General features: G+C 49.8%; 1 protein-coding gene across 8 annotated transcripts in view; it reads left to right on the forward strand.

The window, feature by feature from the left end:
• The window catches only part of sipa1l1 (signal-induced proliferation-associated 1 like 1), a 586,476-nt gene that overhangs the window by 262,140 nt on the left and 298,008 nt on the right, over positions 1-26,328 (forward strand). Inside the window, exon 1 of one of the 8 annotated variants that reach the window (XM_072486129.1) lies at positions 15,221-15,242. The exons of the other annotated variants lie outside the window; for them this stretch is intronic. The gene's annotated coding sequence lies outside the window, so the exon portion shown is untranslated. Of the gene's footprint in view, positions 1-15,220; positions 15,243-26,328 lie in introns of those variants that run through there. 8 annotated transcript variants of the gene reach the window in all.

The following is a 26,328-nucleotide window of genomic DNA, read 5'->3' on the forward strand; positions in this document are numbered from 1 at the left end:
GAGATTTCCTTGCTTCATTTTATTTCCATTCATTTGCTTGTGTTCTTCCCTCGCCCCAAAATTAAGCATGTGAGGTTGACCAACAGGCATTCCAAGAGAAGCAGGCAGGCAGTGCAGGAGTCCCCTGGAGTCCCTCTCTCAAATCATTTTTTTGTTTTGGAAGCTGACTCCTCAAGCGACTGCAGTCAGAGCCAAGCTTCTGGCACCACAAGCGGCCTGACTGTACAAGTGGGGAGGAAGAAGGAAGGAAGAGCGATTGTGAAAGTGGATTCATTAGTTAGGGGAACAGACAGGTGTTTTTCTACGGCTGCAGATGTGATGTAGATGAGATTTCCTTGCTTCATTTGCTTGTGTTCTTCCCTCACCCCAAAAGCAAGTGTGTTGGTGTGGTGCCTTCCTAGGGTTAGGGATGTCACTGCAAGATATCCTAAATGGGGAGGGTGACAAGTCAGAGGTTGTGGTACACGTTGGTACCAAAGATAGAGTTAAAATGAAGGATGAGGTCTTGAAATCAAGACTTCAGCAAACTAGGCAACAAATTAAAAAGCAGGACCTCAAAGGTTGTAATCTCTGGATTATTCCTAGTGCCATGTACTGGCAAGTACAGAAATAGGCGAATAGGGCAGATGGATGCAACACTCGAGTTGGTGCAGGAAGGAGGGTTTTAGAATCCAGAATCACTGGGACTGTTTGTGGGGAAGGTGGGACATGTACAAGCGGGACAGTCTGCACCTGAACCAGAATAGGACCAATATCCTTGCGGGTGGGTTTGCTAGTGCTGTTGGGAGGAGTTTAAACTAGTTTGGTCGGGTTGGGGACACAGCATTAGTACAATAGGATGCAGTATACTATAATAAAGGAACCAAGGCAAAGGGAGTTCCGCCATGGAGTTCCAAGGGAGTAATCCAAAGCTGGATGGTCTCTACTTTAATGTTAGGAGCATTTTGGGTAATATTGGATAAGAGCATGGATTGATACATGGAATTGTGATATTGCCATCATAGAGACGTGGTTGAGGGAGGGGCAGGACTGGCAACTCAACATTCTGGGGTGGAGAATCTTCCGGTGAGACGTTGGGTGTAAAAGAGGAAGTGGTGTAACATCATTAAGAAAATGTGAAAAAGGAGAATAAAAATATTTTTAAAAATAAATAAAAAGGAAATGCAGAGAGTACAGGCCCAACATGTTCTCTTTAGGGCGAAATGTCAGATCATCAAGCCCAGAGAACCAAGCAAAGTAAAGCAAACCAGGCCCTTCGGCCCTCAAAGCCTGCACCGATCATGTTGCCCGCCTGAACGAAAACCCCCTACCGTTCCGGGCACCATCCCCTCTATTCCCATCCCATTCATGTATTTGTCAAAACGCCCCTTAAAAGTCACTCGCGTATTATCTGTTTTCCTGTATATCACGGAACATTCAGGGCTGGGTAAGAAAGAAAAAGAGGCTTTTACCAGGTACAAAGAGACCAAATCAGTGGACGCCTTCCTAGAGTATAGAAACTGCAGGGGGGGGGGGTGTGCACACAGTGAAGCAGTGGTTAGCACTTAAGCTCAAGAACAAAAGAATACTTGTGTTACATCAGTAAATATACAGAACGTTTAGGAGCATGCAGTAATTTAGATGAAGACCGTGCTCATTTTAAAGGGTCTACTACTGCGATATTGCAAGATCTTGTGATTATTACAGGTTAGCTTTTAAATTCTGTATAATGAGACTGAACACAAGGTTCAAATTCTCTGTTCAAGGTTGCTAGGGCAGCATGGTGGCGCAGTGGTTAGCACTGCTGCCTCACAACACCAAGGACCCGGATTCAATCCCGGCCCCGGGTCACTGTCTATGTGGAGTTTGCATTTACTTCCCGTGTCTGCGTGGGCGTCACCCCCACAGCCCACTGATGTGCAGGGTAATTGGATTGGCCATGCTAAATTGACTCGTAATTGGAAAAATAGAATTAGGTACTCTAAATTTATTGAAAAAAAAAGAAAGTGCAGGGGGATCTTAAACCAATTAGGAGAGCAAAGAGGGGACATGAAAATGCACTGGCAGGTAAAGATTGGGGAGAATCCCAAGATATTAAGGGGATGAGCATAACCAGGGAAAGTAGGGCCCATTAGGGTAAAGGGGGCACTCTGTGCCGGGGGACATTGGTAGGTTGTTAAACGAGTGCTTCACATCTGTTTTCACTCGGGTGAAGGAGGATGCAGGTACAGAATTCTGGGAGAGGGACTGAGAAGTTATTAAACAGTTTGCCATAGGGAATGAGGAGTTATTGGAGGCTTTGGCGGACTTGGAAGGTGGACAAATCCCCAGGTCTGGATGAATTGCAAGGGGGGAAATTACAGGGGCTCAGGCTCAAATTTTTAATTCCTATCTAGCCACAGGGGAGGTGTCAGAGGTTTGGAGGACAACTAATGTGGTCCCATTTTTCAAAAAGTGTGCGCAAGATAAATCAGGGAATTAAAGACCAGTTAGTTTCTAAGCCGTGGTAGGAAAACTATTGGAGAAAATTCTGAAGGACAGAATAGATCTCCACTTGGGGAAGCAAGGTTTGATCAAGAATAGTCAGCATGGCTTTGTCAGGGATAGGTCATGCCTAACATTTGATTGACTTTTTCGAGGAACTAATCGGGTATGTAGATGAGGGTAGTGCAGATGATATAGTTTATATGGATTTCAACAAAGCCTTTGATGAGGTCCCACATGGCAGACTGATAAAGAAGGAAAAAGCACATGTGATCCAGGATAACGTGGCAAGTTGGTAGGGTCGAGTAGGGCAGCAAGTGGTGGGGGACAGAGGGTGGTGGTAGAACCTGTTTGTGTGGCTGGAGGCCGATGTCCACTGGAGTACCAAAGGGATCTAGGTCCTTATTTTTTGTGATCTACATAAACAATATAGAGATTTCCACAGTAACTTCATTGCAGTGTTAATGTAAGCCTACTTGTGACAATAAGAAAATATTATTATTATTAGATGAAAATGTGGAGGGGATGATGAGTAAGTTTGCAGATGACATGAAGATTAGCAGGATGGTTAATGGTGAGGAAGAAGGTCTTCGGTTGCAGGAACATGTAGAAGGGTTGGTCAGATGGACAGATCAGTGGCAGATGGAAATTAACCCTGAGAGGTGCAGAGGAATGCACTTTACAAGGAGTAACAAGACAAGGGTGCACTTGAATGGCAGGACACTAGGAAGCTCAGAGGGATCTTGGGATGCTTGTCTACAGATCCCTGATAGTGGCAGGGCATGTTAATAGTATAGTTAAGAAGACATATGGGGGTGGCATGGTGGTGCAGTGGTTAACACTACTGCCTCACTGCATCGTGGGCCCAGGTTCGATCCCGGCCCTGGGTCACTGTCCATGTGGAGTTTGCACATTCTCCCTGTGCCTGCATGGATCTCACCCCCACAAAATCCAAAGATGTGCAGGGTAGGTAGATTGGCTAAGCTAAATTGCCCCTTAATTGGAAAAAGAATGAATGGGATGCTCTAAACTTCAATAAAAAAACGAAGACATATGGGACACTTGCCTTTATCAGTCCTGGCATATATTATAAGAGCAGGGAGGTTATGTTGGAGTGTACAAAACTTTGGTTAGGCCACAGCTGGGAGTATTGTGTGGTTCTGGTCACCTCACTGTAGGAAGGAGGGAATTGCACTGGAGAGGGTACAGAAAAGATTCACCAGGATGTATTTGAACTACAAGAAGAGGCTGGATAGGCTTGGGTTGTTTTCTTTAGAGTAGATAAGGCTGAGGGGGGACATGATTGAGGTGCATAAGATTGTCGGGTACGGACAGGGTGGAAAGGAAGGAGCTGTCCCCCTTAGTTGAAGGGTCAGTAGTGAGGGAGCATGATATTAAAGTGAAGGGCAGGGGTTTAGAGGGATTAGAAAAATAGTTTTTTCACCCAGAAGGTGGTGGGAGTCTGGAATGCACTACCTAGGAGGGCAGTAGAGGGGTAGACCTCGCAGCATTTAAAAAGTACGTGGATGAGCTCTTGAAATGTCATGACATCCAAGGCTATGGGTCAAATGCTAGAAAGTGTAATTAGTGTTGTTTTGATGGAGACTTGATGGACCAAAGGACCTCTTCCGTACGGTATGAATCTTAGCTGCTCAGACGGTATCTGTGGAGAGAAACTGAGTTGATGTTTTCAGCCTAAACTCCTTCATCAGAACCTGGAGCCGCAAACCTGCAACATTGGGTATAACCTTCCCAAAATTGCAGTGATGGATCAGGCTGAAATTCATCTGTTTCACAGATGCCCTTTCTCGCTTGATTTAAACACACTGTGCAATTTCAAAGTGCTGGGGGGGGGTGAGGGGAGAGGGGGCGAGAAGATGGGGCAGGGACTAAACACACCAGGATTCTGAGATTGGTGCAAAGTTAAATTAAAGGCTCACCACCACCACCATGTAAGCATCGGGGTGACCCTACCCCTCCTCATTACTGGCACCACCATACCCACACCCCTTCACTAGCTAAAGGCAAAACTATTTGCATGGCCACTTGGGGTGGAAAAAGCAAAGGAATGGGACTCGGTAAGTTACACTTGCAGAGAGCTGGCATGGATTTGGCAGGCTAATTGGCCGTCTCTTCTGCCGTAAGCATTCTGTGATTCTATATACCTGATATGGCTGAAGCCTGCAACAGCTATATCACCAGTAGGGTGTTGTACGGTGATATGTGATGGAGTCTGTTTCTTGATTGCAACTGCGTCTGAATCACAGACAGGACTGAGGGAGGCAGGACCATTGTGATTAGAGATTGGCATTCTAATTATCTTGTAATAAAGAAAATGACTTTAACAAAGATATTTTGATATTTTTGGCCATTAACCTTTGCTGTTATTTTCCTTTGATCAGTAATGCGTCTCATTCTTCCCTTGATTTTAATAGAATTGTACAGGAGGCCCAGCTTTTTCAATAGAAGTAAGTAAAATGCTAAGCTAGAGCATGTAGTAGTGCACATCTGACCATACTGTACATAGCCAAGGGCTTTTACAAGTCTGCTTTGTGTATTGCACAAATCAGCTCATTCAACATTTACCCAGATTTGATTTCAGTCCCTTCCAACATCCATTATTCCACATATGGGATGTATTAAATCATGTGTAGGCTATCTGTCATATTAATGTTGTGTGATATTTCAATTCATCATCTTGTTCTACTTCTACCATCAGAGAGCTAGAGCAGATGCCAACCAGTGTAGGATACCTGATAGGATACTGAAAAGGCTTGGGAGATCCATTTCGTTTTTTATATTTTGCAACCTATATCGAATCTACATCACAGAAATAGGTCTTTGGACCCAAATGAGTCGGGCATCTTAATGGCCAATAGAACCTTTAGTTTTATTTGATCACAATAGGCTGATCTGTTGAAAATTCCAATTATCATAAGAGGAATTCATCTTAGTTAATATGCATTCCATGAATGCCCATATACCTTGGATGAAAAAAGTATGCATTTCATGAATGCCCATGTACTTTGGATGAGCTTAAAGGTGTGAAAGCTGTCATGTTGGAGACCTGCTATTTCTGGATATCCCGAGGAGAGGAAAAAAGTATTGGGAACAGCAGAGGTCAGTGAATCGTGACTCTAAGCAGCAAAGATATTTCTGGTAGATAGTGGGAGGGATTCGATTATTGACCGTTACAGTAAATTAATGTTGAGCGACATAACAAAAACTGCACATAACAGCTGTTCTATGGGATTAGGTTTCCTCTGGCTTTGTGTGGAGAATTGCCAAGCTAATCTTGCTACTGAAACATGGGCAGAGCTGCGCGAAAAATCAGCAAGTCGTCGCCTTCTCGAATGGAAATCGGGGTTAGTTGTTTGAAGGAAAAGTGATTGAGGTCAGACCACATGATTTTGTTTTGTATCAAAATTGAAGAGACACTGAGAAAGTAGCCATTCTAATGTAGCCAAATAATTTTAAATTGTGTACATTGAAACGCGCCATACATCTGATTCTTATTACAATTCCCCTCTCTCGAGTACAGTAACTGTAGCATACTTGTCAACAGTTGTCCTGGTTTTAAGCTGTTTTATCCTTCATTTTCATGCCACTGAAGTAGCAATGAATGCCGCCCCAGATGGCTTAAAAAAGACGTGGAAGGGAAGGGAAGCTCCTGGCATAATACAAATGCAATGCAGTACGCTGGAAATGCAATTCTGACCTTCACTTATTATTGCACCAGATTCCCTTTTATACTAGGTGAAATTAGGCATGTATAGATAGATCTAGGCTGTCCTTGATCATCAACAAAAGTTAATCATTGCAAGTTAAAAATATATATTTTTAAAAATAATTTTTATTAGTGTTTTCTCAAAATATCAACAACAGAATTGAAAAGAAACCCAATAACATTAATTACAGAACAAATTAAAACAACCCCCGTGCCCCCCCCCCCCCATACATAAATAATAAATTAACACCCCGAGTTTAACACAAAGCAAACATAGCAAATATATACACCACCTCAGATCCCCCAGGGCAAATAAACAAAAATAAAGTTGCCCACCCCTCCGAGTTGCTGCTGCTGCTGACCATTGTCTATCATTCTGCCAGGAAGTCCAAGAACGGTTGCCACCGCCTAAAGAACCCTTGTACCGATCCCCTTAAGGCGAATTTCACCCTCTCCAATTTAATAAACCCCGCCATATCGTTGATCCAGGATTCCACGCTTGGGGGGCCTCTCATCTCTCCACTGAAGAAGAATCCTTCGCCGGGCTACCAGGGACGCAAAGGCCAGAATACCGGCCTCTTTCGCCTCCTGCACTCACGGCTCCCCTGCAAACCCAAATATTGCGAGCCCCCAGCCTGGTTTGACCCTGGATCCTACCACCCTCGACACCGTCCTTGCTACGCCCTTCCAAAATTCCTCCAGCGCTGGGCATGGCCAGAACATATGGGTGTGATTTGCTGGGCACCTTGAGCACCTAACACACCTGTCTTCCCCCCCCACCCCCCTCAAAGAACCGGCTCATCCTTGTCCTGGTCATGTGTGCACCGTGCAGTACCTTAAACTGTATGAGGCTGAGCGTCGCACACTAAGAGGAAGAGTTCACCCTCCCTAGGGCATCTGCCCACGTCCCATCTTCGATCTCCTCTCCCAACTTCTCCTCGTCACTTACCTTTCAACTGTGCCACCGAGTCCGCCTCCTCCTGCATCACCTGGTAAGTTTCCAAGATTCGCCCCCCCCCCCCCCCCCCCCCCCCCCCCCCCCGTGAGAGCACCCTATCCTGTACTATGCGTGGGAATTCCACCACTTGCCGCTTGGCAAATGCCCTTACCTGTAAATATCTGAAGGCGTTCCCCGGGGGGGGAGCCCATACTTCTCCTCCAATTCACCCAGGCTCGCGAACTTCCCGTCCACAAAAGGTCCCCCAACCTTCTTATCCCTGCCCTGTGCCACCCCGAAAACCCTCCACCTATTTTCCCTGGGACAAACCGGCGGTTCCCCCGTAATGGGGTCCACACCGAGGCCCCAACTTCCCCTCTGTGCCGCCTCCACTGCCCCCAGATTTTGAGGGTAGCCGCCACCACCGGGCTCGTGGTATACCTCATTGGAGGGAATGGCAGCGGCGCCGTTGCCAGCGCCTCCAGACTTGTACCCTCACAAGACGCCGTCTCCAGCCTCTTCCATGCAGCACCCTCTCCCTCCATCACCCACTTATGCACCATCGCCACATTGGCAGCCCAGTAGTACCCACAGACGTTGGGCAGCGCCAGCCCCCCCCCTCATCCCTACTCCGCTCCAGGAACACCCTTCTCACCCTCGGAGTCCCTCGCGCCCACACAAACCCCGTTATGCTCCTGTTGACCCGCCCAAAGAAGGCCCTCTGGATAAAAATGGGGAGGCACTGGAACAGGAACAAAAACCTTGGGAGCACCGTCATCTTAACTGACTGCACCCTACCCGCCAGGGACAGCGGCAGCGCGTCCCACCTCTTGAACTCCTCCTCCATTTGCTCCACTAACCTTGTGAAATTGAGTCTATGCAGGGCCCCCCAGCTCCTGGCCACCTGAACTCCCAAGTACCTGAAGCTCCTCTTCGCCCTTTTTAGTGGGAGCTCACCAATCCCCCTCTCCTGGTCCCCTGGGTGAACCACGAACAACTCGCTCTTCCCCAAGTTGAGCTTGTACCCTGAGAAATCCCCGAACTCCCTGAGGATCCTCATTACCTCCGGCATTCCCCCCACCGGGTCCGCCACATACAGCAGCAAGTCGTCCGCATAGAGCGACACCCTATGCTCCTCCCCGCCCCTCACCAGCCCCCTCCAGTTCCTCGACTCTCTCAGTGCCATAGCCAGGGGTTCAATCGCCAATGCGAAGAGCAGGGGGGACAGGGAACACCCCTGCCTCGTCCCTCGATGCAGCCAAAAGTACTCAGACCTCCTCTTGTTCGTGGCCACGCTCGCCATCGGGACCTCGTACAACAACCTAACCCACCTAACAAACCCCTCCCCAAACCCGAACCTCTTCAGCACCTCCCACAAGTACCCCCAACTCTACCCTATCGAAGGCCTCCTCAGCGTCCATCGCCACTACTATCTCCGCCTCCCCCTCCCTTGCCGGCATCATAATCACATTCAGTAGCCTCCGCACATTCGCGTTCAACTGCCTCCCCTTCACGAATCCCGTCTGGTCTTCGTGGATCACCTGCGGCACACAATCCTCAATTCTCGTGGCTAAGACCTTCACCAGCACCTTGGCATCTACATTTAACAGCGAGATCGGCCTGTAAGACCCACACTGCAGGGGATCCTTGTCCCGCTTCAGGATCAAGGAGATCAGTGCCCGTGACATCGTCGGGGGCAAGGCCCCCCCCCCCCTTCCTTGCCTCATTGAAGGTCCTAACTAAGAACGGGCCCAACAGGTCCACATATTTCTTGTAGAATTCGACCGGGAAACCGTCCGGCCCCGGTGCCTTCCCCGCCTGCATGCTTCCTAATCCTTTGGCCAGCTCCTCCAGCCCAATCAGGGCCCCCAATCCCGCTATTAGTCCCTCCTCCACCTTCGGAAACCTCACTTGGTCCAGAAAGCGGCCCATCCCTCCCTCCTGGGGGCTCAGACCGATACAATTCCTCATAAAAGTTCCTGAGGACTCCATTGATATCAACCCCACTCCGTACCACACTCCCTCCCCTATCCTTAACTCCCCCGATCTCCCTGGCTGTGTCCCGCTTCTGAAGCTGATGCGCCAGCATCCGGCTTGCCTTTTCCCCATATTCATAAATCGCCCCCTGGGCCTTCCTCCACGGCACCTCCGCCTTCCTGGTGGTCACCAGGTCAAATTCGGCCTGGAGGCTACGCCTCTTCTTCAGCAGTCCCTCCTCCGGCACTTCCGCATACCTCCTGTCTACCCTCACCAACTCCACCAACAGCCTCTCCCTCTCCCTCTGCTCTCTCCTCTCCATGTGGGCCATAATGGAAATCAGCTCTCCCCTAACCACCGCCTTCAGCGCCTCCCATACCATCCCCACTCGGACCTCCCCGTTATCATTGGCCTCTAGTCTCTCTATGCTTCCTCGGGCCCACTCACTCACCTCCTAGTCCGCCAACAACCCCACCTCCAAGCGCCACAACGGGCGCTGGTCCCTCTCCTCCCCAGCTCTAGGTCTACCCAATGCGGGGTGTGATCCGAAATGGCTATCGCCGAGTACTCTGTATCCTCTACTCTTGCTATCAGCGCCCTACTCATAATAAAGAAGTCGATCCGAGAGTAAGCCTTATGGACATGCGAGAAGAATGAAAATTCCCTAGCCCCCGGTCTTGCAAATCTCCAAGGGTCCACCCCTTTCATCTGGTCCATAAACCCCCTCAGCCGCTGCCGGCTTCCTACCCGTCCTATACCTGGTGCGATCCAGTGCCGGATCCAACACCAGGTTAAACTCCGCCCCCCCCATTATCATGCCCCCCACTTCCAAGTCCGGGATCTGACCCAACATGCGCCGCATAAAACCTGCGCCATCCCAGTTCAGGGCATATGCATTGACCAGCACCACCCTCTCCCCTTGCAGCTTACCACTTACCATTACGTACCTGCCACCATTGTCTATCACAATGCTCGACGCCTCGAATGGCACCCTCTTTCCCACCAAGATCGCCACCCCCCAATTTTTGGCATCCAACCCTGAGTGAAACACCTGACCTACCCACCCCTTCCTCAATCTTACCTGGTCTGCCACCTTCAGGTGTGTCTCCTGGAGCATGACCACATCCGCCTTCAGCCCCTTCAGGAGCGCGAACACCCGGGCCCGCTTGATCAGCCCGTTCAGTCCCCTTACATTCCAGGTTATCAGCCAGATCGGGTGGCCACCCGCCCCCCTCCCCCGCCGACTAGCCATAACCTCTCCTTGGCCAGCCACGCGCCCGCACCCCACACCTGGCGGCAGACCCCCGTCCCAAGCCCCTCTACTCGCTCCAGCTCCCCCTCGACCATAGCAGCAGCAACCCGGTGGTCCCCCCCACCCCCCCTCCCCCCCCCCCCCCCCCCCCCTCCCCCCAAAGCTAGGATCCCTCCTAGCTGCTTTAATCCCGCAAGTCAGCTGACTCCTGTTGACCCCGGCTACACCTGCCTGTCCTTCGACTCCTCCCATTGTGGGACATATCCTCCTCCCCCGTTACCGATCCACAGGCTCTCCGCCTCCCCCTTCCATCCCAAGCGTCTGAAACAACCCTCGCTTCCCCGCCCCAGCCCTGCCCCCTCCAGCCTTCAGCGCGGGAAAAAGCCCACGCTTTCCACCTGCCGGGCCCCGCCGCCCCTGTTGCCGTTCCTTTTACAGGCCCAGTCCCCTCACCCCCGACTTGGGCCACCCCCTCCCCCGCGGGGCCCCATCCCCCCTACCGGCCATCCGCCCCCACTCCATTTACTTACCCCCCTCCAAGAGCCCTCCCGACAGACCCAACCAAAACAGTGCCCTAACCACCCTCATTGAACCAAACAGAAATAAGGGCAAAGAGCCCTCCCTCAATAGTATAACACCCCGACCACCCATCTTGACCCTCAGTTTGTCTCCAGTTTCTCGGCCTGATCAAAGGCCCACGCCACCTCCGGAGACTCAGAGTAATGGTGCCGGTCCTTGTAGGTGACCCACAGTCGCGCCGGCTGCAGCATGCCAAACTTCACCCTCTTTCTGTGCAGCACTGCCTTCGCTCGATTGTACCCGGCCCTCTTCTTCGCCACCTCCGCACTCCAGTCCTTGTATATCCGAATCTCCGCGTTCTCCCACCTGCTGCTCCACTCTTTCTTGGCCCACCTGAGCACGCACTCCCTATCAACAAACCAATGAAACCGCACCAGCACCGCCCACGGTGGCTCGTTAGCCTTGGGCCTCCTCACCAGCACTGTATGGGCCCCTTCCAGCTCCAGGGGTCACTGGAAGGACCTCGCTCCCATCAGCGAGTTTAGCATGGTGACCACATAGGCCCCCATGTCCGACCCCTCCAGCCCCTCCGGGAGGCCCAGAATCCGCAAATTCTTCCGCCTCGACCGATTCTCCACCTCCTCGAACCGTTACTGCCATTTCTTGTGGAGCGCCTCATGTGCCTCCCACCTTTACCGCAAGGCCTAAGATCTCGTCCTCGTTGTCGGAGACCTTTTGTTGGATCTCGCGGATCGCCACCCCGTGGGCTGTCTGGGCCTCCAGCAGCTTGTCTATAGAAGCCTTCATCGGCTCCAGCAGGTCCGCTTTAATCTCTCGGAAGCAGCGCTGGATAACCTCCTGTTGCTCCTGTGCCCACTGCATCCATGCTGCCTGGTCCCCGCCAGCCGCCATTTTGCTCTTCTTCCCTCGCACCTTCTTTGAGTTCACCACCACTTTTTTAGTCGCCCGCTCCTGGTCCAAGCCATACACTGTCAGGGAACTATTGGAATCTCCTTCCCGCACCGGAAGACAGCGAAAAGGTGCCATTGGAGGCCCTGAAAAGAGCCCAAATGTCTGTTTTTAGCGGGGGCTGCCGAATGTGCGACTTAGCTCTGCATAGCCGCAACCAGAAGTCCCAAGTTTAAAAATATTTTAATTAATATGTTTTTGGCCATCCTTTGATTTCAGTGCAGTCATTGAATGATTTTCCATGAGTAGATTTATAAGAACCTACTTGATTTTTATTTCTTTCCCCCCAGTTTTTTGTTCTTGGGAGCTAATTTTTTATTCTTTGATGTTATGACTCAGTTGGTCACGCATTTGCCTCTGAATCAAAAGGTTCCAGGTTCAAGTCCCACTCCAGGCCTTAAGCACAAAAACCAAAACTGACACTCCAGTGCAGTACTGAGGGAGCATTGCACAGTCAGAGTGCCGTATTTCAGATGAGATGTTAAACCAATTTTGCGTGGATGTAAAAATTGCCGTGGCACTGTTTCAAAGAAGAACAGAGGAGTTATTCCAGCTACTTCAAAAAGTACTTAATTGGCTGTAAAATGCATTGAAAAGTGTTATATAAATGCAAGCATTTCTTTCCCTTCCTTCTAAATCAGTTTAACACATGATCACACGTTCTGGTAATCCCATCGATTTCGAGCAATACCTTCATTTGAATCTACATAAACATTACAAAACATGCAAAAGCACTTTTAAATAAAAGATTCACTGAGTGGCTGCCTCCATCATACACTAAGTCGATGTCAATGGGAGCATTTTCCAGGAATTAACGCCAAAAGGTACGTACCACTTATTCCCTATCGCTGTGAGAAAAGAGAATTATGGGCACATGGCTGGCCTTTGATAATGGTTTGGCTGTGATCACCTTTAACTTCAACTTGTATAGACCTTTTTTAAAACTAGAGCCATCGTAATTCACTGAAAAGAAGGAAGCCAGTTTTCACATCTTGTCAAATGCAAAATGAATCCCACTGCCCCACTCCCCTTCCCATTGTCTTATATCTTACTCTGATTTATCCAGTATCCCATGAAAGATTGCAATGGTTGCCACCTTGGCTACTTCCTGTGACAAAGCATTCCATTTCTCCAACAAGCCTAATCTCTGGAGGGATTGTCAATTTAAAATACATGTCACTTATTCCCCAACTAGAGGTAGTGGTCTTTCCCTATTCATTTTCTTAATTTTTTTTTTATAGTTCCTCTCTTGGCCTGAAGATATTTTTACATCTTTGGTGTCATCCTGGTGAATCCCTATTGTTTTAATGTCCTTTCTGTAATGGTGTGTCTAAGACTACATACATTCTAACAATAACCATTTCATAATTTCTTCAGTCTAGTACTCCATACCACTATTTATAATTTGAGGTTTTTAGTAATTTTAAAAAGTGGATTTGGCTATCTGCGCTCAAACATTCTGCTATTTGTCTTTAGATTAGAGGTGTCTGCTTGTCCACAATCATCAGTGTTTCTCTAATGAATGTGTATTTTAATTCCCTGATTTTCTTCCTAAAGTGCATTATTTCACAGCTATCTCTAACACATTGTATTTGCCACCTTCCTAACATTCTACAAACCTGACTGTGATGCTGAATTCCTCAGCATGTCCCCTACTTTTGTGTCAGTAAATACTATCTCAAAATAAAGCTACAAGATTTGGTCTATTAGTCAGAGTGGTGATTGAAGTGTTGGGTACTCTGCTACACAGACGAACCAACACGGTTGCGAATGGTACAACGCAGTTTTATTTCAAACATCTATTTACACTGGTAAAGTGTTTACTGAGGTTCGATCATGACCCTTGTTTCTGTGGACCTATTCCTAATTCTATCGTGTAGTGGCACTCAGCACATGGTGGATGTCTGAGTGGCTTGTGATGAGCTCTGTGCCCTGAGCTGTCTCCTGCTCGAGTGCCCAGGAAGTGTCGTGATCCCTGTTTTGTACTGTGTATGCTCTTGCCTGTGATTGGCTGTCGTGTTGTGTGTGTTGATTGGTCCGTTGATCTGTCCATCAGTATGTATGTATGTATGTGCTATGATGTTTACCTGAATGTCATGACATCCCCCCCCCCTTTTTTACAAGAACATGTGCCTACATGGTCATAAATAGAGATGTGTACTGAGTGTAGCTAAACGTGTGTGTGTGTGCAATATTTACAGCATGTACATGGGGCTAAACTATATACAAGGGGCGATGTCGGGTGCGACATAACAACGAGGTTGTACCATAAATAAAGAACGGGGCAATGTTGAGCGACAAAACGAATTCCTGTAACGATAAGAACAGAAACATATTAACACAGTGGGAGTATGAGTTCAATGTACAAGCAGTCTCATAAGTCCAGTCTAGTAGGTGGGCGACAAATTTGGGTTGACCGTTAGGGTGGCACACCATTCATCACGCGGATTGATTGTGTTAACTTGCACCGGCTAGTGGGTTCTGGCTGGAGACATTCGGTTCCCATCAATGACCGCAACACGGAAGGCATCCCGGTCGTCTGTGTCACTGGTCTGGGTATCGTCTGGGCACGACTCGTAATAAGGAGGCTGAATGGTCCGCATGTCCCTGCGAGGTTGTCGGAGTTGGGGAACATTGACAGGTTGAGCTGCTCGACAGCAAGCAGCATAGTGGCCCACCTTGCCACAGCGGAGGCATTGTCGGGTTCTTGCGGGACATTGCCACTTTAAATGTGCGGCTCCACAGTTGCCGCACGTCGTGACGTCATGGTGTTCGTTGCGCCACTGCGCATGCGCAGTTCGGTCTTGCGTCGAGCGCGCCTGCACATCACGTCCCTCAGTGTTGCTGTAGTTTTTGGTGTGCACAAGCGCGGGAGACCTCGAAAAGCGTGCGGAATGGCCGCCCTCGTGCGGGCTGGGAGGAACTCGATCGCCTGGACCCGTTCGGCCTCGTAGGGCGCCTGTCTCGCTGATCTGGCCACGTAGGACCCCTGCCGCGCCGATTCAGCCGCCTGAAATTGGGTATAGCGGCTAGTCACGTTTTCGTGCAGGACACAGGCTTCAATTGTGGAGGCTAAGGTGAGGCCTTTTATTTTTAAGAGTTGCTGGCATAGGGTGCCCGAGGTGACTCCAAAAACGATCTAGTCCCGAATCATGGAATCGGAGGTGATGTCGTAACAGCAGGACTGCGCGAGGATGCGGAGATGTGTAAGGAATGACTGAAAGGGCTCATCCTTACCTTGCAGGCGCTGCTGGAAGAGATACCTCTCGAAGCTCTCGTTGACCTCGACGTTGAAGTGTTGGTCGAGCTTCAGAAGGACCGTCTTGTATTTGGTCATCACCTCGCCTTCCGCGAACACCAGGGAGTTGTAGACATGGATGGCGTGTTGACCTGCCGTGGTGAGGAGGATGTGATCTTTCTGGTGTCCGAGGCGCTTTCCTTTTCGTTGGTTTCCAGAAAGAGCTGCAAGCGCTGTTTGAACAGTTTCCAATTAACGCTGAGGTTTCCAGCAACCTTGATTCTGTGGACCGATTCCTAATTCTTTTTTTTAATAAATATTTTTATTAAGGTTTTTTAACAACACAATTTTTTTCCCCTTACAAGCAATAACCCCCCCCCCCATAACAAAATTACGCAAAATCACCCTGAGCAAGATATATACATGGCAAGATGGTATATTTACATAGCTTTATACACTGGCTCTTGGCCGCACGTACTTTCCCCCCCCCCCCCCCCCCCCCAGGGTTGCTGCTGCTGACCGACCTTCCTCTAACGCTCCGCGAGATATTCTAGGAACGGTTGCCACCGCCTGTAAAACCCCTGTGCAGACCCTCTCAAAGCAAACTTAATTCTCTCCAATTTTATGAACCCCGCCATGTGGTTAATCCAGACCTCCAGGCTAGGGGGCTTCGCCTCCTTCCACAATAGCAAGACCCTTCGCCGGGCTACTAGGGATGCAAAGGCCAGAATTCCGGCCTCTTTCGCCTCCTGCACTCCCGGCTCATCCACTACTCCAAATATTGCTAGTCCCCAGCTTGGCTTGACCCGGACTTTCACCACCTGGGATATTACTCCCGCCACACCTCTCCAGAACCCCTCCAATGCCGGGCATGACCAAAACATATGGACATGGTTCGCCGGGCTCCCTGAACATCTTTCACATCTATCCTCTACCCCAAAGAACCTGCTCAGCCTCGCCCTCGTCAAATGCGCTCTATGAACCACCTTAAATTGTATCAGACTGAGCCTGGCACACGAGGAGGAGGTATTAACCCTACCCAGGGCATCAACCCATAGCCCTTCCTCAATCTCCTCCTCCTCCCATTTACCTTTCAATTTTTCTACTAGCACTTCCCCCTCTTCTTTCATCTCTTGGTATATTTCCGACACCTTGCCCTCCCCGACCCATACCCCCGAGATCACCCTATCTTGAACTTCTTGTGCCGGGAGCAACGGAAATTCCCTCATCTGTCGCCTCACAAAAGCCCTCACCTGCATATATCTAAAGGCATTTCCCGGGGGTAACTCCAATTTCTCCTCCAGTGCCCCTCGGCTCGCAAATGTCCCGTCAATGAACAGGTCCCCCATTCTTCTAATCCCCGCCCGATACCAGCCTTTGAACCCCCCCGTCCATCTTCCCCGGGACAAACCGGTGGTTACCCCTGATCGGGGACCACACCGATGCTCCCATTGCACCCCTGTGCCTTCTCCACTGGCCCCAGATCCTTAGTGTTGCCGCCACCACCGGACTTGTGGTGTATTTTGTCGGCGAGAGCGGCAGCGGTGCCATTACCAACGCCCCCAGGCTCGTTCCTTCACAGGACGCCATCTCCATCCTCTTCCATGCCGCCCCCTCTCCCTCCATGACCCACTTGCGGATCATCGCCACGTTTGCTGCCCAGTAGTAACCCTAGGTTTGGCAAAGCCAACCCTCCTCAGTCCCTATTGTGTTCCAAGAACCCTCGGGGTCTTATTTGCCCACACATACCCCATAGTACTCCTACCTACTCTCTTGGAAAAAGCCCTTGGTGATCACGATGGGGAGGCACTGAAACACGAACAAAAACCTCGGAAGGACCACCATTTTGACCGACTGCACCCTACCCGCCAGCGAGAGCGGGAGCATGTCCCATCTTTTAAAATCCTCCTCCATTTGCTCCACCACCCTCGTCAAATTCAGTTTATGTAGGGCCCCCCAACTTCTGGCTATCTGCATCCCCAGATACCGAAAACTCCTCTCCGCCCTCCTCAGCGGTAGGTCCCCTATCCCTCTTTCTTGGTCCACTGCCTGTAATACAAAGAGCTCACTCTTCCCTACATTAAGCTTGTATCCCGAGAACTCCCCAAACTCCTTCAGAGTCTGCATGACCTCCACCATCCCCTCCATTGGGTCCGCCACGTATAGCAGCAGGTCATCCGCATATAGCGATACCCGATGCTCCTCTCCCCCGCGGACTATCCCCCTCCATTTCTTAGACTCCCTAAGTGATATGGCCAAGGGTTCAATCGCCAATACAAACAACAGGGGGGACAGGGGGCACCCCTGCCTCGTCCCTCGGTACAGCCGAAAGTACTCCGACCTCTGCCGGTTCGTCACTACACTCGCCACCGGGGCGCTGTAAAGGAGCTTAACCCATCTAATAAACCCTCCCCCGAACCCAAACCTGCGCAATACCTCCCAGAGGAACTCCCACTCTACTCGGTCAAAGGCTTTTTCCCCGTCCATAGCTGCCACTATCTCTGCCTCTCCCTCCTCCGATGTCATCATTATCACGTTTAAGAGCCGCCGCACATTGGTATTTAACTGCCTGCCCTTTACGAATCCCGTTTGGTCCTCGTGAATCACCCCCAGGACACAGTCCTCAATCCTAGTGGCCAGTACCTTTGCCAATAGCTTAGCATCCACATTGAGGAGCGAAATCGGCCTGTACGATCCACATTGCAGTGGATCCTTGTCTCGCTTTAGAATCAAGGAAATTGTCGCCTCCGACATTGTCTGGGGCAGGGTTCCCTCCTCTCTTGCCTCGTTAAAGGTCCTCACTAGTAGCGGGGCCAGCAGGTCCACATATTTTCTATAGAACTCCACCGGGAACCAGTCCGGCCCCGGGGCCTTCCCCACCTGCATGCTCCCCAAACCCTTACTCAACTCCTCCAACCCAATTGGTGCCCCCAAACCAACCGCCTCCTGCTCCTCCACCCTCGGGAACCCGAGCTGGTCCAGGAATCGCCTCATCCCCTCTTCCCCCCCTGGGGGCTGGGATCTGTACAGCTCTTCATAAAAGGCCTTGAATACCTTATTTATTTCCGTTGCACTTCGAACCGTGGTTCCCCTTCCATCTTTGATTCCCCCTATTTACCTCACTGCCGCCCTCTTACGGAGCTGGTGCGCCAGCATCCGATTAGCCTTTTCCCCGTACTCTTAGGTCGCCCCCTGCGCCTTCCTCCACTGTGCCTCCGTCTTGCCCGTGGTCAGCAGGTCAAACTCCGCCTGGAGCCGTCGCCTTTCCCCAAGTAATCTTTCCTCCGGGGCCTCTGCGTATCTCCTGTCCACTCGCAAGATCTCCCCCACTAACCTCTCCCGTTCCATTCCCTCTGTCTTCTCCCTATGAGCCCTGATGGAGATCAGCTCTCGCCTGATCACCGCCTTCAACGCCTCCCATACCACCCCCACTCGCACCTCCCCGTTGTCGTTGGCCTCCAAGTACCTTTCAATACACCCCCTCACCTTCCCACACACCACCTCATCAGCCAGCAGTCCCACATCCAGCCGTCACAGCTGGCGTTGGTCCCGCTCCTCTCCCAGCTCCAGTTGGTCCGAAACGGTATGGCTGAATACTCCGTCCCCTCCACTCTCGGGATGAGCGCCCTGCCCAGAACAAAGAAATCTATCCGGGAGTAAGCCTTATGCACGTGGGAGAAGAAAGAAAATTCCCTGGCCTGCGGCCTTGCAAACCTCCATGGGTCCACTCTCTTCCCCCCCCCCCCCCCCCCCCCCCATCTGATCCATAAAACCCCTGAGCACCTTAGCCGCCGCCGGCCTCCTTCCCGTCCTTGATCTGGAGCGGTCCAGTGCTGGATCCAGCACTGTATTGAAGTCCCCTCCCATTATCAGTCCTCCTACCTCCAGGTCCGGAATGCACCCCAACATGCGCTTCATAAATCCAGCATCATCCCAGTTCGGGGCGTATACATTTACCAACACCACCCACGTCCCTTGCAACCTACCACTCACCATCACATATCTCCCTCCATTATCTGCTACGATAGTCTTGGCCTCAAATGACACATGCTTTCCCACCAGAATTGCCACCCCTCTATTTTTCGCGTCCAATCCCGAGTGAAATACCTGTCCTACCCATCCCTTTCTTAACCTGGCCTGGTCTGCCACCTTCAGGTGTGTCTCTTGGAGCATTGCCACGTCTGCCTTCAGTCCCTTCAAGTGCGCGAACACTCGAGCCCGCTTCACCGGCCCATTCAGGCCCCTCGCGTTCCACGTTATCAGCCGGATTGGAGGGACCCCCCCTCCGACTAGCCATCTCCTTTTCTGGGCAAGTCCCTCGTCCGCGTCTCCCTCACTCTCCAGTCCCCCAGCCGGGAGACCCCCGTCCCAGCCTCCTCTTCTGTGTCCCGTTCTCTTTCGGCCAGTGCAGCAGCAACCCCCCCCCCCCCCCCCCCCCCCCCCCCCCCGAGATCCCCGTCTAGCTTTTTTGCTCCCCCCATATCCCTCCCGTAAGCCAGCTGACCCCGGCTTCCCCCGCCATCCCTTTGACCCCCCCCGTGTGGGAATCTCCCAATCAATCTACATTCCTTCGTTCCCCTTCCCGCCTTTCTTGCTGCGCATGGGAAAGAAAACCCCGCGCTTTCCAAAGCCTGCCCCGCCCCCCATGGCGCAGCTCCTGTCGTGGCCTTGTCCCTCTTCCCCCAGCCCATCTAGCATTTCCTGCGTGTGGTTGACCCCCTATGTGCAACAACCATCATACTTCAACCCTCAAACACCCCCCTCCCCCACAAACCCTCAATTAGAGCCCAATTTTTCAGTTAGTATAAAGGTCCACGCCTCTTTGGGCGTTTCGAAGTAGTGGTGTTGGCCATTATGTGTAACCCACAGTCGCGCTGGCTGCAACATTCCAAATTTCACTCCTTTCCGATGCAGCACCGCTTTGGCCCGGTTGAAACCCGCTCTCCGCTTAGCGACCTCCGCGCTCCAGTCCGGGTATATTCTGATCTCCGCATTGTCCCACTTGCTTCTTGGCCCATTTCAGGACCCTCACTCTGTCCGTAAACCGGTGAAATCTCACCACCATCGCCCTTGGCGGCTCACTTGCCTTGGGCTTCCTCACTAGCACTCGGTGCGCCCCATCCAGCTCCAGCAATCCCGGGGGGGGCCTCCGCACCCATCAGCGACCCGATCATTGTGCCCGCATATGCGGTGGCACCGGCCCCCTCCACTCCTTCTGGGAGACCCAGGATCCTCAAATTGTTTCTCCTCGACCTGTTCTCCAGGTCTTCGAGTCTTCCCGCCCACGTCTTGTGCAGCGCCTCGTGCCGCTCCACTCTCTCGGCCAGGCCCACGAACTCGTCGTCGTTCTCACTCACGTTTTCCTGGATCTCCTGGGTCTTCACCTCTTGGGCTTTCTGGGTTGCTCCAAGTCCTTCAATTATTGCCAGCATAGGCGCCACCATCTCCTTGCGCATCTCCTTGACTTGAAGCAGCGCTTGATGAACTCTTGCATCTCCTCTTTGTCCGTGGGCGCCGCCATTTTGCTTTTTTTTCCTTTCTTCTCCCGCTGCTCCAGGGCCGCTTTTTTCGCCGTTTTGCTGCAGGTCCGATCCATGCAGGTTAGTAGGGGACCTTTCTCCTTCCTTCCCCACGGGTTGGTTATATAAAAAGTGCCATTGGGGCTCCGTTAGCGGGCCCAAAAGTCAGTCTTCGCGGGAGCTGCCAAATCGCGCGGCTTAGCTCCGCATCGCCGCAACCCAGAAGTCCCCTATTCCTAATTCTATCGTGTAGTGGCACTCAGCACATGGTGGATGTCTGAGTGGCTTGTGATGAGCTCTGTGCCCTGAGCCGTCTCCTGCTCGAGTGCCCAAGAAGTGTCATGTTCCCTGTTTTGTACTGTGTATGCTCTTGCCTGTGATTGGCTGTCGTGTTGTGTGTGTTGATTGGTCCGTTGATCTGTCCATCAGTATGTATGTGCTATGATGTTTACCTGACTATCATGACAGTGATATTATACTGAACTGTTGCTCATAAAAACCAAGAGCTCCATAAATTAGTGCATCAAAAGTACTACATGAACAAAGGTCACATGAACATGTATTCACACGTGGCTTGCACTGGAAGTAACGTTTTTGGTGCTGTACCATAGTCTACAGTTTGCTTTAAGAGATGGCATTTCAGAATTTGCATTATTTTCTCAGTTTAGAGATGGATTTCCTTGTTTCATACAGAAAATCCCCAGGAGACATGTGCTAGCTAATAAGGGTTGTGGTCCCCTGCCATATAGGCAATTACTGAATGTAGTACCATCCAAATTCCAAAAAGTGAAACTGTACACCCATGATGAAACTAATTCCTGCTGCTGCAAGCTTAGACTTCATTCTGCAATGGAGACCATTTGACAGAAATGAATTTAGGAATGTTACAGTAATACTTGAATGGCAAGTGTGGGAGTGGGAAGGGTGCATGTAGTGGTGGTGAAGAAGATAACTCGTTACGTGAACTAAGCTACCAACAATCCAATGTATTGCATGCTATGTGCTATAAGTTGGCCCGTGGTTCTATCTCTAGACACTGCTGAGTACTGTCGGCTTGCTGCAATTGGCTGTAGAAGTTGCAGCACAAGAAAACCACTTAACCCTTCTAATGAAGTTGTCTAATCTCATCCTAGTTCCTGTCCTTTTTGTCTATCATTTCATATTCATCAGTTTCAGAAACTTATCCCTTTGATTAGTCTCTGCTTAAGTAGTCATGCAACAAAGCATTCCTTGGACTAGAAATTGGGCCGCATGATGCTCGTATTTCAGGCATAATACAGCCTCCTTCGTTGGTAAAATAGTGGGTAGGAAGCGCACGCACATTCGACTGAATTACTAAATCACACCCCCACCCGGCATATTGAATAAGGATAAACAAGGCTCCTTTACCCTCCTGAAACAGGTGTTAGATCTTCTGTATATGCAAATAAAGGCTTTTCGCCTACTTCAGCTCCTCACCGCATCATGGAGCTACTTTGTTGGCACCCAGAGAAACCAACACTGAAGATTGCCTGTGAAAACTCGAGGGAAATTACTTGCTGTAAAGCAGCATCCCGATTGCTGGCACTCTGAAAAACACCAGAGCACAGTTGATGTGCAAATGAGGCTCCCAGATCAATATCTGGGGCACCTTGCTTTCATAATCAATGACCCAGAGCATCCATGGAATGCCATTCACCATCGGATTGCCACTCTGCTCTATGTTACTTATCCAGGTTGGGTGCCGCATGTTTCCTGCCTGATCTCCTGTCCCAAGCCTGCTGAGAAATGTGCAACACAGCAGCTCTGTCGATTTTATTTTTTGTGACTGCCATTAAATGCAAATTGAAAGGTCCCTGCCACTTTTTGTAAAAAAATAAATAAAATTATTCTCCTTTTTCACATTTTCTCCCAAATTTACACCCACCAACAATGAACAATAAGCAGAAAGAATATAATGTCAATCCCCATATCAACAACAACAATCCCATCCTCCCACCAACAGGTCCCTCCCACTTTGACAGGAAAAAAGTTGGTGTGTACAGTGAGTTGGTGAGTGGTCGGCGGAGGGGGGGGGGGGAAGAGAGGAGAGGAGTTGTGGGTGTAGCCAGGAGGGTAATCGTTGGCTGGGGTTCGAGTGGGAGGTCAGTACCATAGGAGTTAGAAGTGGTTTTAAATCTTCTAAGCTTTCCTGTGTAACTATTCTGGTAAGAGTCAAAACCATCCAAATCTCTGATGTAAATAGGTGTATCGTGTATCAGATGGCTCCAGGAGCAGGGTTTGTCCATGGGAAGTTAAAGCTTCCCGGGCAATTCTCATGAAATCCTTGTCTTGGGGCTTCTGACAGGTCCTCCAGCACATCTTTTGTGGTACCTCTGGGTTGCGATGGCATAATTTTAATAATAATCTTTATTGTCACAAGTAGGCTTACATTAACACTGCAATTAAGTCACTGTGAAAATTACCTAGTCACCACATTCCGACGCCTGTTCGGGTTCACGGAGGGAGAATGCAGAATGTCTAATTCACTTAACAGCACATCTTTAGGGACTTGTGGGAGGGAACAGGCGTACCTGAAGGAAACCCACGCAGACACGGGGAGGACGTGCAGACTCCTCACAGACTTGTGCTACCCTCCAGTCCTTTTTCCATTTTCCAAGACTCTTTGCAAGTTATGTTCAGTTCCTCCAGTATATCCCCCAACCACAAGTATTATGACATGCATACAATCTGATCCTAATTAGCATCTTGGGCTGGGATGGACGACAAAAGGGTCAGGCAGGGTTCCCAATGTGCACGTATGTGGATTCCAGATGAGGACAGAATTGGACTTGGCTTGCAATGGTGTCACATCATTGAATATCTCTGAAAAGCTTGGGCAGAATGAACAAAAGAATGACCAGTGCCTGCGAAACAACACAATAAAAGTTGACATTTGGGAAGGAAAACAATTGTGTGATGGAATGCAGACTTGATTCTCCACAATATTTGTGGCTTAAAATGAGCAAGTTAGCAAAATAAATAGTTGTTGGAGATGTTGTGATTTAAATGCCTCTAATATTAAACTGGAAGGTTTACTGAATTAAAATCTTTTTTATTTGGAGTGACTTTCTACATTGCCACATAGAATACATAGAGGCCATTTGGACCATCAAGTCTGCACCAGCCCTTGGAAAAAGCACTCCACCCAAGCGCACACCTCCACCCTATCTCCGTAACCTAGTAATCCCACCTAACCTTTTTCGACACTGAAGGGCAATTTAGCATAGCCAAACCACCTAATCTGCACATCTTTGGACTGTGGGAGGAAACCGGAGCACCCGGAGTAAATCCACTGGGAAAACGTTCAGACTTTACATACCCAGTGACCCAAGCCGGGAATCGAATCTGGGACCCTGGAGCTGTGAAGCAACTTTGCTACCGTGCCGCCACATGTTGATATTGCACAGCAAGTAAGGAGATTGTAATCTTTCAAATATAATGGGCTGGATTCTCCGTTTCTGCGACTAAATGTTGACGCCAACGGAGAATCTGTGGACTTTCACAACAGGAAGATCAGTGCTGCGCCAGTGCCGATTCTGCTACCGTTGAGGGGCTAGTACCAGTGCTGTGTGGAACACCATCGTTTCCCATGAAAAATGGTGCGGAATTCACCAGGTCCATGATCGATACTCACAGGGCTGACAAGCTGCAGCCACACACACACACACACACACACACACACACACACACACTTATCGAAGCAAAAGCGTTGTGACAGGTTGTGCTGGAGCGCCCATGGAGCTGATGGGCCAGGGGAAGTCACTTCTAGGACCCAAGGCCCAGGTTTAAAGCGGGCTGTCAGCGGCATGTGCAGCCGCTTGGCAGCCTTGCCGACTGCAATTATCGTATTGTGTACCCGTCCACCCCGAGTCCGCAGCCCACCTCCTGGCCACCCCCCACTACTCGCACTGGCATAAGCCCCGCGGCCAGCAGCACGACTGTCAGCGAAGTGTGGCGGTGTTGGATACTGTCCGTATGCCCTCCCTCTCAGCAGCCACCACACCAGGTTCACAATTTCTGAGAGCACACATGGACCTCGACGTCTGGAACTCGGCCCATCGGAGGCGGAGAATCGTGGGCGAGCCCACTAATATGAAAACGGTGTTTAAAATACGTGCGCCGTGCATCGCATTAACACCGTTTTCGAAGAGACGGAGCATCGCGATTTGGTGTCGAACCGGTGCCTGCCACAATTGTGACATCGGAAGTTAGACTCCGCCCGTTCGCACACCCAATATCAGAGTTGGCTAATGGAGAATCTCTCCAATATATTTTTAAAAAGAGCGGTGGCAAGCCTTTTTAATTTTGTTATGGCTGAATGCAATAAAGTGGCAATTGCCTGTCTTTAGTGAGAAAATAACATTGTTGTGAAATCTTTTGGAAGGACCCTAAACTCTTTTTAAAAAGTACTTGATCTGCACTTTATATGCTCGAAGCGACATGGGTATGGACCGGGTGCAGAAAGGTGCGATTAGAAAGGACACCTTGTAAAATATATTTTTAAAAAAAAAGAAAGGACACCTTGGACTGGCATGGACAAGATGGGCCGAATGGCCTCCTTCTGTGCTGTAACTTTTCTATGCGTCTGACTGTTTTCCATTGGAGAGGATTTGAAATATTTTGGGTGCTGAAGATGGCTTGGGGACTGCACAAGCTGGTGAATGCCTTTTTCTAAAATTATAAGTATGTAGAATGGTGAATCTTGAAACAGTTTTGTATGGCCTTTAATGGGTGTGGGTCAGGTCGTGAGTTAAAGTAATCAAACTAGGGTGAATCGAATTTGATGCAAGTTGAGTGCTGGGCTTAGTTTTGGGTGAGCTCAAATTTATGGAAAGGGGGGTATGTGGACTGGTCAGGAGATCATTAAAATACATGCGTCTGATGGTAACAAAAATATGAATGTGGATAACAGCAACAGTTGAGCTGAGGCAAGGAATACTTCATCAGAGACCTACTTTCACCAATGAAATATATATGGGATCGGAAACTCCGTTTGGAAATGAATTGGATGTCATTACTCAGCTTGTGATAGCTACCTGGGATGGGAAGGGCATGGACTTCCTGTTAGGGTGGCCTCGGTCCTCCTGATGTTCTGTTTTCACTCCTTTGATTAGGATTGTAGTCCACTCCTGGAGGCTCAGTTCATCGAATAAGGTCACATGTAAGATTCTTCTAGTTTTAAAATAAAAGATTTCACAGCCCTCATTATAAAAACAGAATAGCTATTTTCCTGATGCGTAAAATGTCACCACAATCCCGGAAGGCCACAACTGCTCTCGCCTTTGAGAGGTGACGGGTGGTGATTTAACCTGATTGTCACCACACCTCGGGGGTGAGGGGCAAGGTTGAGAAGGCAGGTCCTTCATGAATAGCCTCAACCGTTACAGGAATTGAACCCGTGCTGTTGGTGTGACTCCGCATCACGAGCCGCTGTCCAGCCAACTGAGCTAACTGACTCTCCTTCATTATGAGTGTTCTACCAAGCAGACCCTCTGCCACTTCACAGCTTTTCTTTTCTCAAATACCCTTTACCACCAGCTCCATTCTATCACAACTATGGCAATGTGCAGTTTATTCTGATTAAAACATCTCAAAAGAAATAGAAATATAGAGAACATTATTAACGAGTCATTTTTGCTTCTAACTTCTATTGATGTAGGTTGTGCCATTTTAAGTCTAAGTCTCTATCTTCAGTGGTTTTATTCC

The sequence above is a fragment of the Scyliorhinus torazame genome, chromosome 2 (assembly GCF_047496885.1).
Source record: "Scyliorhinus torazame isolate Kashiwa2021f chromosome 2, sScyTor2.1, whole genome shotgun sequence".
In the NCBI taxonomy this organism is placed as follows: domain Eukaryota; kingdom Metazoa; phylum Chordata; class Chondrichthyes; order Carcharhiniformes; family Scyliorhinidae; genus Scyliorhinus; species Scyliorhinus torazame.